This window comes from Physeter macrocephalus, chromosome 20 (assembly GCF_002837175.3).
Source record: "Physeter macrocephalus isolate SW-GA chromosome 20, ASM283717v5, whole genome shotgun sequence".
Lineage (NCBI taxonomy): Eukaryota > Metazoa > Chordata > Mammalia > Artiodactyla > Physeteridae > Physeter > Physeter macrocephalus.
This window is the reverse complement of record NC_041233.1, coordinates 45406735-45423850: the sequence shown is the minus strand read 5'-3', so window position 1 is coordinate 45423850 and position 17116 is coordinate 45406735. Positions and strand designations below refer to the sequence as shown.

The 17116-nt window shown below is 40.4% G+C and overlaps 1 protein-coding gene across 2 annotated transcripts in view; it reads left to right on the top strand.

Moving 5' to 3' along the window:
* PRKG1 (protein kinase cGMP-dependent 1) overlaps nt 1-17116 on the top strand; it is a 1272686-nt gene that overhangs the window by 94379 nt on the left and 1161191 nt on the right. The window lies entirely within an intron of this gene.

The window sequence follows — 17116 nt, the reverse complement described above, 5'->3', positions numbered from 1 at the left end:
GGATCTTCCCGGCCCGGGGCACGAACCCGTGTCCCCTGCATCGGCAGGCGGACTGTCAACCACTGCGCCACCAGGGAAGCCCTCTGAATGGATTTTATATTCAGAGTTATTAATAGGAAAAAAGCAGGAGAGAGTGGGAAGACGAGATGTGTGTCAGGGGGACAGGAAAGGGCAAAGTGAGATGACTATTGTGAAAGCTATGTCGTATTTGCAAAGAAGTTGGAAAGGAGCGATAGGCTTTGCGGGCAAGCGAACAGGCAATGAGACTGGGATGGAATTTATAAGTTAGATAGTACTTTGTGACCCCCAAATTGGAGTCTACCAGAGGCTGGCCTCCTCTGGGAGTGGGAGCCATACTGGGATTTTGGCAGAATATCATTAGGATGTTTCCCTTTAGACCAGTGCTTGTTTTGAATGCGTTGTATTGTCCCTTTGAAACATTCCTTAGTCTGACACCAGGGCGGGCTTGGTGGTCTTCATGCAGTCCACTGTGCCGTGCAGAAAAAAAGAATGAGGAGGGCAAGTCAGTGCATCACTCTTTCTGAAAAAATAGGTCAGGATGGCTCACATTTATTGAGCACCTACTCTGTGGCAGGCCACTGCTCCCTGTGCTTTACATAGATTGTCTTTCTTATCAAACAACCTTGTGAGGAAGACCCCAGCTTATCCTGTTTCATGACAGCAAGGAGCAGGACACTAAAACTCAGAGAAACTAAGTAACTTGCTCAAAGTCACACATTTTATAAGGGGCTGAATCTGAATTTGAACTTGCGAGCCATTCTCTTTAGCCACTGGGTTCTTTGGCTTCCCAAAGGGGTGTGAGGATTAGGCAATTGCATGAAATCCTAATAAATACCATATAGGCTGTTCTCAGGCGAGTATCTGTTCACCAGTACTTAAATAGGAGGCAGAAGAACTTCGGGAGAAGTGGAAAAAATAAGATAGGACCATGGTTCCCAAACTTTGCTGCACATTAGAATCATCTGGGGAGCTTAAAAAAAACTCAAACCAATTAAACTCAGAATGTCTGGGGGTGGAAGCCAGCCATCAGTATTTTTAAAAGATTCCTCAGATAAATGCAATGAACAGCACAATTTAGGAAACACTCTGATAAGAAGACAACAGGGTGTGTGTGTGTGTGTGTGTATGGTGTGTGTGTGTGTGTGTGTGTGAGAGAGAGAGAGAGAGAGAGAGAGATTAAACAAAGAAACAGGATACACTTTCCACTTAAAGGATTGAATGTTTCTATTGGCTAAAACCTTTAAGTACTAGGGACTTAAGTGTGTGTGTGTGTGTGTGTATGGTGTGTGTGTGTGTGTGTGTGTGTGAGAGAGAGAGAGAGAGAGAGAGAGATTAAACAAAGAAACAGGATACACTTTCCACTTAAAGGATTGAATGTTTCTATTGGCTAAAACCTTTAAGTGGAAAGTGTATCCTGTTTCTTTGTTTAATCTCTCTCTCTCTCTCTCTCTCTCTCACAGTGTGTGTGTGTGTGTGTGTGAGAGAGAGAGAGAGAGAGAGAGAGATTAAACAAAGAAACAGGATACACTTTCCACTTAAAGGTTTTAGCCAATAGAAACATTCAATCCTTTAAGTACTAGGGACTTAAAAACAGATTTTTTTTTTTGGGAAATTATAGGTGTCTACTATTTAGTTAATGCCTTATTGTTTATTCTCCCAGGTAAGTAATCGTTACCTTATCTAGTCCATCAGTTCTCAACCCTAGGCTGTGTATTAGAATCACCTAGGGAATTTCGGAAACATCTTTCCTGGGGGGGCGGGTGCCACCTCCAGAGATTCTGATTTAATTGCTATCTGGTGGCCCGCAGGTGGAGGTATATTATTTGAGCTTCCAAGGTGATTCTGATATGCAGCCAGGACTGAGAAACTTCTCTGCGGCCCGTTCCACGTCAGCTGTTACAGGCTCCTTGAATTCCGCTGCTTTGGGAAAGCACTTTCCTTGGTTCCCTTTTACCAATCCCAATCCCCTGCTTGCAGTGGAGCCAGGCAGCTCCAGGTCCCCAATTTCCATAGCAGCTGCACATGTCAGTTTCACTGTGCTCTCTGGGGTGACCCGCAAGGACCAGGGGCACAGAAAGTGGCAGCAGCTCCCTTCAGTGGGTAAGAACACTTCCTCTTTCCTGCCAGCCATGAGCCATGGCCACGGTTCAAATATGACACATCAGGATCAGCCATCAACCCAAGTTTGTTTTTCCACTCTCACTGAGGGGAGCTGCTGTGTTAACCAATAAGACTGTTTCCTGGTGTCCCGGATGCTTTTATGAAATGTTCGGTGTATAAAGGTGAAACAGTGACGAGCCTCCCTTGGAAGAGCAGTACAGGGCTTGTAGCGCTTCTCCTTCTGGTATGTGATGTCTCTGTAGCCAGCTACAGTTTTTTTTTTTTTTTCCTCCTACAGATATTTTATCCTTTTAAGGCAAACAGCCTGAGCTCAGGCTGAAGAGTATTTTCCAAGGAGGCTTCAGAGAAAGCAGAGCTACCACAGCAAGCTCTCAGCCCCCTTTCCAGACGGTTTGGTCTGAGTGAACAGATATGGGCACTGCAGGCAGACGAGAGGTCTGATGTGACACCTGCAGTATGAGAATCTTGGTGGGGCCCTCAGGAAAGCTCCAGAGGGAACTGGGAATTTCTACGCCCTGTGATCATAACCTCACTGCTGCCCCTATTGCCAGCTTTTTTGTCTCTTTCTTGCCCTCTTTCCCCTTATATTGTTAAAAACTCCTCAAGATGTTCGTAATTGTCTCTGAAAGGAGCCTATTTACTTTGTAATTTAATCTTTATCTTCTCAGGTGAAGATCAGCCAATATATCACTTTATATAAGTGATGAAAATAGCTAATATAATTGCAAATACTTTTTGGTAAAAATAATCTCTTTAGAATGGGAGTCAGCGAGAAACTTTCTTGTTTCTTTCCACCTCCTTCTAAAATATGAAAATGTATTCAGCTGACAGGTAGCATATAAAAGCAGAGTAGATGTCATAAGACTGCCCAGAGGACCTGGGACATTAATTACGCAGGGAAGTTAATCATAAGGAAAGTAAACACTTTCATTATGAATCCAGGTTCATGTCATGCATTTGATTATGGGACTTAAATGGGAAGCACAAGAGGAATTAGCAACAATAAAGAAACACGAACAAAAGCATGTGTTCACTTATATGGCTTAGCAGTTAGAAGCAGAATGATGGGTGAGAGTTGGTGGTAGGACACTAGGAAAGTATCTGTGTCTTAGAGTTCTTATAATCCAAGCTGTGAAAGGACGGGGTAAAGGTATAGAAAAAGAATCAGTGACAATTTAGTGTCAATATATACTACTTCCACCTGCATCAAAAAATTTTTAAAAATGTTAATTACCTTTACCTGTCTAAAGATCGTTAAGTGCTAAGTAAACGTCACCAGAATTCCTTTATGACAGATGCAATGTCATTGCCTTCCGTATAGAGGTGGTATAACTTAGGGCCTGCAAAAGCATAAGTAAATAGCTTAAATTATTAATATGTGTCAAAAGCAGATCTCCTAATGCTATTGACCTTCTAAGGCTCAGTTATATTTTCTCACTTCTAGACCATACCTGCTTTTTACGAGTAGTGTTGTATTTCTTTGAACATGAAATAATTATAGTATCAGCCAGTCAGTTTAATTTGGTTAATTGCATTCCATGTCAGTGATGACAAATACACTTTAGTTAAGCAAAATACTTTTGTTATTTTCTGAATCAACTGTATTATGGTACCATCAAGCTTTCACCAGATCTGGGCCAAGGAATAATGAGATAACGTGAGGGAAAAACATCTCCTTTCTGGATATACTGTGTATCATCTTAATGGTCCAACTCTATCAATAAATTATGGTGTTGACAGTGCTTCTAAGTCTGGACTGGGAGAAAAGAAAAATGGGTTGTCATGACAAGCAAGAAAAATGGGAATTTTACATTTTGTCCCTCTGGAGTTACTGTTACTGATGGACTGCAAGGTGGACTGGCCATTCTCTCTGGCGTCTACAGGTGGCTGGCGAGCAAGCTTTACAAGCCAGCACAGCTCCACACTTAACATCTTCATAAGATGCATTTTGTCTAAGTCATTGGTGACTGAGTAACACATTTTACATTATGACGAGGCCTCATATTCGACTTGTGCTGGTTTGACAGGGTGTTACAATACCCTTTACAGAGGAATATTAAACATCTGAAAGTGACAGGTACTATTTTGCTAAGCCTGTAGTGGCAACTCGTTATGCCAGTGGGAAGAGAGAAAAAAGAAAAGGTGTAGTGGAATAAACCCTAGTGTCCACTGCCTGCACCGTGGAGCATGGAACTCTATGTGAATCACGGTCTTTGCTCTTCGTAATTGCTACCCTCTTATTTAGGAACGGTCCGAGGATACCAAAGCTTAGAAAAGGAAGCGCACAGGCACTCAGAGAAGTAAGAGTTGCTTTTTTTTTTTTTTTTTTTTTTTTTTTTTTTTTTTTTTTTTTTGCGGTACGCGGGCCTCTCACTGTTGTGGCCTCTCCCGTTGCGGAGCACAGGCTCCGGACGCGCAGGCTCAGCGGCCAGGGCTCACGGGCCCAGCCGCTCCGCGGCATGTGGGATCTTCCCGGCCCGGGGCACGAACCCATGTCCCCTGCATCGGCAGGCGGACTCTCAACCACTGCGCCACCAGGGAAGCCCAAGAGTTGCTTTTTGGTTGGAAGATCGATTTAGTGAATCCCTCTTTATTTTGAGTAAATGGATTTTACTTCATAGAACTTCTTCAGTTCTGAATTTTTAAAGGAAAATCTTTTTTTTCCCCATAGCATTTGGTACAGTGCAATATAAAAGAACTGCTCAAAGTTTCTAGTCATTCATTTAATACTTAACTTTATAAAAATGTAATGTTCAACTCCATTATCCATTTGTATGAACAATGTTTCTTGTTGTAGATCTGAAAAGCTTTAGAATATTGTGAAAGAAACTCTATTGTGACTTTTTATTTTTTTAACGGTGGTAGCCTTCATCAGGGAATAGTCATTTTTCTTCAAAATCTAACTTCAGACTTTTTGTTGTTCTTCATAAAAGAAAAATAATGACATGAAAAATTGTAATCTGCCTGACTCTGCCTTCCAGATGTTTTAGCATTACTTAGTATGGAGACCTACACTCTCTTATTGAAAAAAAAAGAAAAAAGAACTAAATGATTTCTCATTCATGTAGCACTAAATGCCATAAAACTAAATGGTTTTAACTTTGAAATAGTCCTCATGAAAAGGAATGGCAAATAAATACAATAAAAAGCCCACTGTGAATGTAGCATCTTTTATTAACTTCTTGTCACCTCTTTGCATACTTCATGAATTCATCTAGCCTTTGCCTTTTTGATGCTTTGCTTAAGGCATTAAGATGTTCATTTCCCCCTCTTTTTGAGTTTTGGTGGGAAATGCCTAGCCTATAAAAAAAAAAGGGGTAAAAAGAGGTTTTTTGGTTTTGGTTTTGGTTTTTGATAGGCAACCACTAGGAGAGTATGGTTTATGGCATTTGAAATAATAATAATTACAGAAAAAAATTCCACAAGTGGAGAAGTTAGAAGCATTATATATGTGTGAGTGTTTGTTTACATGTTTATGATAATTATAAGATATTATTTCAGAGAATTCTGCTATTTAAAGAGAATCCTATTATTTCCATCAAAAGTGATATTCTATCTACAATATACTCACGATTATTTTAAGCAATCTAGAGTTACTCTTCTATACCCTCAGAAATGAAGAGGTCGAAAGAACAGATATTAAAATACTTTGGTGAAGATCCCACCACAGAATGTGCAGAGAGGTAAAAAATGTGAAACACATCACCATCACCAGAACCTTTATCCTAAAGTAAGAAACAAAACGATGGTCATCACAGAGAAGGCTACCTTTCTCAGGTGACCCTTTCTCCTCTGTGACTTGTCTTATCTTTTGGTACCACCGCTGAAGTCCTGTGCCATGTAAATCATTTATCATCAGAGAGCAGTGCTCTGTCTTCTGAGTTCCTAAGGGTTACTGTCAGCGTGATAGATGGAAAAGAACTCAAGTATACGTTTATTTGACTTGGCAAGAGTGGCATTCTCTGCTAGGTGAACTTAGAGGTTATTAAATAACATCCAGGTGAACCCCTGCTAGTGAGTTTTTAAATCATCTATGGCAGATTTTCCCCCTTCCTTCTTGACTCCCATTACTATATTTCAAAGGTTCTTTTTGTAGTTCAGTCTATTGCTTCATCATGATTAAGGGGGAAACTTTTCTTGCTCCAACTAGCCTCACTTTTTTTTCTTTACCTTTTTTTCTTTTTACCTAGACGTAGAGAGCAATTTCTCTCATCTTTACTGAAATCCGTTATAAAGTGAAGGTAATAATTGTTACTTTTCAGCCCCGTCTTTACTGGTCAATTAGTGATGGTACTGCTGTTACTGCTAATTATTACTAAAAATATTTGTCTTACTGTATACTATATAAGCTTTCCCATTTAATTCTCCCAGTAATCTGATAAAGTAGGTACTGTTCATCTCATTTCGTTAGGTGGAGAAAGTGTGGCACAGAGGAGGTAAACAACTTGCTCAAAATAAAACAGTGGGCCGAAGCAGGCAAAAGCAGGTGTGAGTTACCCCAGAGCCCACGTGTGTTCCCTGTGTGCCATGCTGCTTCGCTAATTGTCCCAACAACGCATTTGTTTTGTACAAGTCTTATTTCCATTCTCTTTTGCGGTTGTGTTCCTTTAATGTAGTTCTTCAGTAATTTTTCATGTACCCACATTTTTTCATGTGCCATCTACTGATACACCTATGGTGGCCGTGAGTACATTCTCTTTTAGAGACTAGCAAACCTTAGTATCATGGAAGTTCTTCTTACAAGAATACTGTATTTCTGCTGTATTCAAATTGTTATCTAATACAGTTGCTCATGCCTAAGTATTTTTTGTTGTTGTATCATACACAGAAAGCTTCCTCTGCCTTGTACTTTCATGTTTTGTTTTTGTTTGTTTGTTTTTGGTTAAACAATTTTAGTGGCCTGTACCACTGAATTTGAATTTAAATTCCCATTTTAAAGAAACAGTCCCTCAATTTACCAGTGCTTTATTTCCTTATTTATTTTCCCCTAAGTATTAGCATCTTAATTTAACTGAGTATTATTAGAAAGTTTATCAAATACCCTCTGATTCTTTTCTTCTGGTAACATAGTCTGTGGATTGGTTTTCAGTTGTTTATGTATTTGTTCAATCTTTACCAATAAATTTAATATTTATTAAATAGCTACTCTAGTGTAGGGCTCTACTAGATGCATCTCTTTTTCACCCCCAAATTATTTAATGCCAGAAGATCGGTGATATTAGACTATCTGCTAAAACATACATTGCCTTTTCGGGGGTTCTTCCAACATGGATTGAGCCCAGCAAACCTAGGCTGGAGATGGGTTCCCAGTGCTTGGACTCTGACTTTGTAGTGCTGTGTACTTTTCCTTTTGCATGTCCATCCGAGTTTGAATTTCTATAGGTTGGTCATTGTTTGGTTAACATCTCCTTCTCCTAGAAGATGGTAAATTCCCTGAAAACAAAGCCAGTGTCTCTTTTGCTCCATGTTGTGTCCTTGGAGCCCAGGCAGGCCTGGCACACAGTAGGTGCTTAATAACTCTTTGCCAGAGGAAGGACAAAATGAAGCCTCTCCCATGTTCCTGGCCCTCAGATAGTTCATCTTTTAAATTTAAAATTTTGAAAATGGGAAACTTATGTTACTGGACTCAGTAGAGCTTGGAGGTACGTTTGGCTTGGCTAGAAGAGTTTCACAGACTTTGAACTTGAATGCCTTGTCATGCCTTTCTGGGAGTCCCTGTGTTTCTCAGGTTCATCACGGCCCCTGATACTCCCTCCTGTCTTTAGCTCACCATGCCTCTTGTATGTATTATCTGACTGGCCTCTGAAGGCATTTCAGGTTTTCACCTGAAAAAAATGGGATTGCATAGTCTTGAAGAGTCCCTTCTAGTTGGAATAATCTGTGATTCTAAATGATCTTGCCCAGGAAGCATATTTGTCCTCCAAGTCAAAGAAGTGTCTTGTCTTAAGCTCTGACACATAAAACCTCATAAATTAGTTAAACTTGAAAAGTAACTGGGTTGATTGAGAAATACTTGCCTGGAATTAATGGAAATAGCTTACAGATAATCTATCAAAATTTTAAATCCTTTTGTGGACACAGTCAGAACTCTAACAGAATCCAGTCAAGTTTACAGTAATAGCTTGCTGATTTTAATTATCCAAATAGTCACATAGATTTTAATATTGTGAGATGGTACAGGCCATCAAACTCATGATAAAATATAAATTCATTAGGTGTTTACTTCAACGTTAATCAAAATAAAACAGGGAACATTTAAAGGCTGATTTTGTTTGCCATATTGTCTCTTAGCTCTTCAGGATGGAACCTGGGAACTCCTAATCCTAGAAAAAACCTTTTTTTTTAAATTTTTTTTTAACCCTATCTGACCATATGCTTCTGTGAATGTCTGAGGTTAAATTCCTGAAAGGCCTATGTGCCAGTGCAGCTGTATATCTTGTATCTGATAAAAGTGAGGCTTAATAACAACATATATTAATTGGCTGGAAAAATGAATGTATGTGTGATCTCATTTATGCCTCACAATATCTAAATGAATAAAGCAGGGCAGATCATTTCCATTTTACAGAAGAGATTATTAAGGTTCAAAGGGGTGAGGTAACACAACCCAAATCCAACAGCTCATAAGTGATAACTCTGTAAGTACAGCAGGCCATCAGACTCAGTTCATCCTCTTTCTACACTCTATGCAGCATCAGTGCATCATGAGATGGCCTTGAGACTGCACTGAGTCCTGTTGTTCAGCAATGCATTCATGGAAAATCCAAGCAGATAGGCTCAGAACACAGCATATACAATGGATAAGGGCATGGGCTCTGATTCAGTTGCTACCTTACCACTCACGAGGTATACGAGGTTGAATCTGTCTGAGCTTCCTTTTTCTCATTATGAATGAGGATTATAACACATGCCATGATTAGAGATCATGTTTGTGGGTCCCTCAGTACAGGATACAAAAAATAGTATGGGGTTCTACAAATAGCAGAAAACATAAGCTGTTGGAATTATCATTACATTTTCCTTGTTATTGAATTAACCCAATTGCATTATTCAAGTGCTATAAGCATCTCTTAACCAACCTGAAAAGCACGAGGTGGAAAGACAGGACCTTTCAGTCTTGACAAGGTCCTAGAGAACAGCACAATGCAACCCAGCCTGGTTTTGCTGGGTTTGACTCAGGAAGATTGACAGCAAGAATCCTTTGTTGACTCCTGTGGCTGGGCTAATCATGGACAAGAAAGGGCAAACATAAGCAAGCTTGAAGGTCCATGATGATGCCATTTAGTTCGTTCAATAAGCCATTAGAGGCCTACAGAGAAGTGAAGAATGGATTGACCAAGTTTGAACTGAGTGCCATGTATTGTAGTTAATTTATGTTAGGAAATCATAGTGATAATAGTTGTATAGTATCTGAAGGAAAAGCTGTCTGTGCTCTAAAGATGCGAAGACTATTTGGTGGTCATTCTTGGGAGGTGCATTTTTGTGACGTTGTAGTAATATTACTCTTAACATTATTTTAACACGTAGGCCATTGTACGTGTAGACTGGGGCACTGCTGCCCTGGAGTACTATGCATTTTTAAAGACCCACTGCTTTAATGATGTGATTCCAATCCATCAGAAATATTTACAGTAAAATGCCTTTTCTCTTTCCTGAAATGTCTGCTTAGAACTTATGCACCGATAATGGATTTCTATTTGAAAGCCATTCATTCCCAGCTTGAATATTTGCTGTCCAGGCTGAGAAGCTATCAGATGCAGAACATAAACGTAGCCTATAAGTGCTTTCTGTTAATGACTTTTATACTGCATTTCAAGGTGTCTTTTCAAAAACATTATGATTGTGGGTGAAAGCAATGATAACAGCCCTGTTAGTCTATGGAGGAATACGTTAATTGTCTCGGACAAATTCATGACAGTTGTGGTGATGAGCTGATAATGGAAAGCTTTAGAATTAGAAAAAAAAATACTAGTTTATTCTGCAACGTGTCATGTAACAAAAAGATTATTTTTAACAGCTTTGTTGTGATATAATTTACATATCATAAAATTTACCCACTGTACATGTATATTGTACAATGATTTTTAGTAAATTTATGAAGTTGTGTAGCTATAACCACAGTCTAGTTTTAGAATATTTCTGTTATGGCCCAAATTACCTGGGGCCCACTTATGGTCAGTCCTTGATCCACCTCTAGCCCCAGGCGCTCACTGATCTGCTTTCTGTCTTTATAAATTTACCTTTTGTATACATGTCATACAAACAGGCACCTTATTCTGCAAATGATATCAGTTCACTTGAAGGACTATGTGACATCAATTTATGGCTTGTTCAGTGAAGTTTAGAATGTTAAGATTGTACTTGAACCCAGGGTATTTGTTGTTCACATTAAACATTGTCTCATTAGTCTCAGAAAAAGTTCAACAGGACTGTTTTTTGGTTGTTGTTTTGGAGTAATGCAGAAGCTGAGGAACTGAGTTTTGTAACCCAGATTCAGTGTGTTAGTGTCATAATGACCTGAGTAACCATAACAACAGCAATAATAGTAGCAGGTTGTCTTTTATGCAGTGGATTCAGGCATTGTACTGGGGGTATGAATTTCTTCCCTAATCTTCATAGTATTTCTGAAAGGTAGAGACAGCAAAAGTGAAGCAAACTCAGAGAAATTAAGGAATTTGCCCAAGACCACACAATGCTGCCTGAGTCCAAAGTCTGTGCATTTGGCTACTATACTAAGAGTTGTTTATCTGGAGGAGCTGTGTAAGACTGTATGTTTTATACCCTTCTACAACTTCCCAACTCTCTCCATTTTTTTTTTTTTAGCACTAATATATATCCTTGAAGTTAGTCTCCCACTTGCCATTTTGGCTTCCCATACATATTCTGCCAAGTAATAAAAGAAGAGAGCTGGACGAGATAAAGGCAAGCACCAATGCCCCAGGCGAATATAGAACTGGTTAGGGAGCTATTTGTGAAATGAAAGAGACAAAGAGGAGGCATTTGAATTATGAAATCAAAAAACGGACAGGAGTACATGAGAGAAATCTAAGACAAAAGAACTTCATAAGACTTGAGAGGAAGGGAGAAATTTCAGTCACCTTTAGGTGATTCTGATGTGCCCTAAAGTTTGAGAATGCCTGGAATAGTAGGATGGGAATTTAAAACTTAATGTGGGAGACTGTACCATAAACTGTACCATGAACATTACTGAAGGCATTTCGTCCTATTGCACAGAATGGGCTGTCTCTGCTTGCGTTCTGCTGAGAATTGGGATGTTCCCTTTTATTCAATTCCCATCTGCCTTTCACTTCCAGGAAACTTTCTTCTGCCCACACCACTCTGAAATGATTTCTCTTTGAGAATACCTATAGGTTTGAATTCTTTTAGCTCTAATGTTCTTTTGGTACTTAATATTAAATCTTTTTAAAATTGTTATTACATACACACACACACACACACACACACACACACAAATACACACAGGTACCACCTCCTCAGAGATGCCTCTCCTGAACAGACTATGGTCACTTTCACTCCAAATATTCTCTATTACATTACTTTACTTTGGTTTCTTCATAGCACTTCATTATCTAAAATTATCTATTTATTTGTATTCTGCTTTTTGTTTGTCCAGAGGGCTTCATGTCAGCTCACCTCTGTTGATCCAGGCCCCAGGTCCCAGGATAGTGCCTGGTACATGGTAGTAGTTTAGTGAATGAGTAAATATATGTCTGTCCTCATCTAGGTTGTAAGCTACCAGGGGACAGGGCTTATGTTAAATTATAAATACAAATGGAAAGAGACTAGTGTAGTATCTGGGGCATAGAAGGCACTCACAGAGCATTATTATTATTTTTTTTTTTAATTTTTTTTTTTTTTTTTGCGGTACTGGGGGCCTCTCACTGTTGTGGCCTCTCCCTTTGCGGAGCACAGGCTCCGGACGCACAGGCTCAGTGGCCATGGCTCACGGGCCCAGCCGCTCCGCGGCATGTGGGATCCTCCCGGACCGGCGCACGGCCCCGTGTCTCCTGCATCGGCAGGCGGACTCCCGACCACTGCGCCACCAGGGAAGCCCGAAGAGCATTATTATTTATTCCATGCCTTTCCCCTCTCCCTGTTCTTATCGCTCTCCACTTCTAAAAGTTGTTTGCACTGAGTGTGTGCTTGGGGAGAGCTGAATGTAATAACTGAGACAGAGTATTAAAGCTTAATATTAGCAATTAGAAAACAAATTGGAATCTCAGTATTCTTCATGTTTTGATTAGTATGAATTATTTATTGAATGGCTAATAGAATTTCTAAAAATTGAAATATGAAACTTCCTATTTTCTTCAGCACTAAGATATATTGTTAAAGTTACCTTCATACTTTATTGCTAAACAATTAAAATCTGTAACATAATATAGGTTTATATTTCTTACCTGAAATCTTTGGGTTCCAAAGTACTTTGGAATTCAGGGGGTTTTTTCCATATTTTTGAAAGATTGCACAAAAGGTACGCATAGAATGGATTCTGTAACACCCGTTAGGGCTCTGGAGCAGCACTCCTAAAATGAACATATCTGCATTTCTTCAGCAAACTATATGAATATTTACCTAAGTAGGGAAAATAAAAGCTAGAGAACTTCTTGTGGTCAGTTCAGGTTGGCCTTTGTGGCAAAGTGAGTTTCCTGTAAACTTGCAAGACTTTGGTCTTTAGAGTCTTTGATTTTGAATTTATACATAAGGGTTTACGAACCTGTATCATCTATAAGGGGAACCAACATTTACATTTTAGACTTTTTTCATTTTTGAAAGCTATATTAGTCTGCAATTAACATTTGAGGCACTTGAAACTCAGAGAGGTTAAGCACCCTGATCCAAATCACAGAGCTGTATATACAAATGAAATGAGAATTTGAACCCAGGTCTGGTTTTAAAAAGTCCATAAGGATTGCTTAGTGCACCCCATTCATTATGCAAGTGATAACAAGAGGTCCAGAGAGTTTGTGATCTGGGGTAACGTCACCGGTTAAGGGCAGAGTCCCGATCCGGGTTTCTTTTTTTTTTTTTTTGTTTGTTTTCTTTTGTGGTATGCGGGCCTCCCTCTGTTGTGGCCTTTGCGGAGCACAGGCTCCGGACGCGCAGGCTCAGCGGCCATGGCTCACGGGCCCAGCCGCTCCGCGGCATGTGGGATCCTCCCAGACCGGGGCGCGAACCCGGTTCCCCTGCATCGGCAGGCGGACGCGCAACCACTGCGCCACCAGGGAAGCCCTGGGTTTCTTAATAACTAATTCTGTGCTTTCTTCATTTCCCATGGTGACTTCTAGTTTCTAGATGTTTTAAAATTATTGTTCTTGGAAATCACAGTTGTTGAAGATGTAAATTCAGTTTACTAATAGTTTCTGTTTGCTGTAGCAGCTCCCAGAATGTTTTGGTCAAACAGTTTGGCTCTCTGTATTTTTGTAATCAAATACCTAAGTGCTGGTAATGCCTACTCTTTCTCAGGTTCAAGCGGGGGGGCTGTATTTACTTGGGCACAGCCAGTGTCTTATAATTCCCCATTTCAACTTAGTTGCCTTCAAGAGTAAAATAAGCAATTTCATTTAAAATTAATAGCTCCAGTCTTATTTCTCCCTTATTCACTGAGGGAAACCTTATAGTTAACTGCAGTTTCGGTTATTTTCAGTGCAAATTGGAGGGAATTCTTTGATAGGTGCCAACTAGGTTGTGTGGCTTTGCTGCCTTTAGACAAACTCATGTATTGGAGCAGAGCGATACTCCAGGAACTGCATGCTGAGTCAAAACCAATTACCTTGCTGTCTGCCTCAGTACTTTACGGATTTACACATTTTCTCTACAAGATTTGTAGGTATCAGATTTTTGTAAATCCAGGGCTTGAAGCATACTAGAGAAACTTGCATTTAAAGTAGACACTGGATTCTTCTTTTTTATTGAATGTGACTGATTCAGGGAAAAAGAAATTGAGGGCTTTTGGCAGACTCAAAGGATCTGGAAAACTTTACGTATATTGTTTTTTCAGAGGTAGAAACGCAGAGTTTTTAATTGTGAGGCTTTTATGGTTTGTTTGTGCCTAGATTTATATGTTATGTACTTCTATAAAGGATATGTGCATGATATCATTATATGAGAATTAGAAATAGGTAATGTGTCATTTTATTTAATAAATTTAGCAGCTTATTTTTTAAAAGGGAAATAAAATCGGGGCACAATAGCTTGAGGGAGATAGAGTTGAAGGGAATGGAAAGAAGGAAAAAATGAAAGGAGAGATGGGGATTTCACACTGATCGGGGCTGTGTAATGATGCTTGGTCCCTTAGCCCCCGTTCTTCTTATCACTGAAGCTAAAGAAATTAACCCTCACATTGCATTTGTCTGTGGATTGAAGACTCGGCCTGTGCTTAGACACTATGAATAGGAATTTCTAGATCTGAAGTCCGGTCCACATTCCTTCTGGGCCCATTCTGACAGAATATGGAGAGTCAATAGCATGGTGATTTAGTGCTGGGACTCTGGAGTCAGAGAGAACTGAGTTCAAATCTGGATTTTGCCACTGGTTGTATTTTTTACTTCTCTGTGCCTTGGATTTCTCATCTATAAAATGGGAGGCAGCAGAGTGTACTGGTCAAGAGCATGGTGTCTGGAAGTAAACCTCCCAGTTGGAATCTCAGATCGACCAATTATGTGCTGTGTTACTTTAGGCAAGTTGCTTAACATCTCTGTGCCTTCCCTGTCAAGCAGGGATAGTAATAGTGTCCATCTCCTATCTGTGGTAGCATAATTACACAAGGTTATGTTTGTAAAGCAGTGAGAACAGTGTCTGGCGCGTAGAAAGCACGCAGCAGATGGTTGGTCTCTTCGTCAGTCCACTAACCCACTGGCTCTCAACTGGGAGTGACTTTGCCTCCCGCCCCCCATGCGATATTTGGCAGTGTCTGGGGGCATTTTATTTGTCATAACTGGGAGCAAAGTAGACACTGGGGATGCTGCTAACCATCCTGCAATGTACAGGACAGTCTCTGTGATGAAGAATGGTCTGTTCCCAAATGTCAACAGTGTAGTAACCTCACTGGCAGCCCGGTTCCCTTAGGACTAGGGTCCAGCTCCAACTCCTCTACCCAAGTCTGGACCCTCTACCCCGGATTCCATAACTGTCCCTGTGGTACCCATAGTGGGTCATCCTCTGATGTGACTTTTCAGTCTGGCTGGATCTTCAGCTCTTGCTAATGGCTGAGTGGTCTTTTCTCCAGTGTCTGTTCTGGCTGACCCCCATCCTGCCATGAGTACGCACGATGCTGACTGGCCGTCTCAATTCTGACTTTCCTGGGGCCAGGCTCCATGTTGGAGAAAACCATGCAGGCTGCAACGTGGGCTGCTTTTTTTTTTTTTTTTTTTTTTTTTTTTTCATCTTAGGACTGCTAGTGTCAGTGTTTGTGGCTGTCTGGCACAGACAGAATCTCTACACCCATTCCTCCTCCTCACCACCTTTTGTCTCCTTTCTGTGGTGTTTTCCTCTTTGTCCAAAGTTCTCTTTCTTGCTTTCAGCACTGTAGCGCTCACCCTCCCTCAGAGCAGTTCATGGCCCAGGAACTTTTGATCCAGACCACCCTCCTGGTGGACATAGAACTTGGGTTGAGTTCAGCACTGATCTTTTTGGAAGGTCCGCAGGCAGGAAGGGACAGAGGCCACTCTCTTCTTCCTGGGGGCTTTTTCTCTCTTACCTTTCGATGCTTGAATTCTCTCTTGGATCTTGGTATGAGTCCTGAGAAATGAATAGTGATCTGGCTCTTCTGGATCCCCTCCACCCCCGATGAACTGGGGAAAAGCCAGCTTTCTTTTCTTGGAAAGTATCATGAGGGGAGCTTGGGTACGGGGGTCCTCTGACCAGGGTTCAGGTTCCCACTATGCCCCTTATTGGCTCTGTGAACATGGGCAAATTCATTTTAATTTCTTTGAGATTAATTTCTTCTTTTGTAAAATATCAAAAAGAGCATCTCTTAGAGATCGTTAGGAGAGACAGTATGTATAGTGGTTAGGACTGAGGCTGCTGAGGCCTGGCTGTGTTTGAAATCTACTACTTTCTAGTTGTATGTTCTTGGGTAAGTTCCTTAAATTCTCTGTGTCTTACTTATCACATCTATAAAATGTGCATAACAATAGGACCGACCTCATAGCGTGGTTGGATGAATTCAGTGAGGACTTGTATCTAAATGCCTTAGAATAGCCTCTCTATTGACATAGTTGTAGGTAGTTATATTAAATTGGTTTTGCCTTAAATACTAGCATTCAAGATAAATACATGTATATTATATATGCATATAATATGTATGTTCCACTTTAATAGCTAACATGGTAACAGTGTTAGTATTTTTTCCCTCTAGTTTTCAATGTATAATGCTTTAGTTTTATAAACATTAAGGACATGTTTGTGGACATGTTTGGGAATCAGCTACAGTTTATACTCCTCATCCTCTGGGAAAAATGTGTCCCTAGCTCCAAATACTTAACCCGAGGAGAATGACTTCGTAAGATAGTAGAGAGGACCTATATTAAGGAGTTTCTGACCTGGCATTCTGTGGAATAAAATTCGTGAGGAATCCACTTATATTACAAACATTTATTTTTGTGCCAGGCACTCTGCTAGATCCCTCTAATAAAGAGACTATGTCATTAGAATATATTCTTCTGTCTGGAAACTTGTAAGATGTTCTCTTTTTCCCCAGTGTCCTAAAGTTTTATGATGATACACCTTGTTGTGAGTATAATTCCCTTCATTGTGTTGAGCTCACTGTGAGCCTTTTTTTTTTTTTTTTTTTTTTTTTTTTTCTTTATGCGGGCCTCTCTCTGTTGTGGCCTCTCCCGTTGCGGAGCACAGGCTGTGGACGCACAGGCTCAGCGGCCATGGCTCACGGGCCCAGCCGCTCCGCGGCATGTGGGATCTTCCCGGACCGGGGCATGAACCCGTGTCCCCTGCA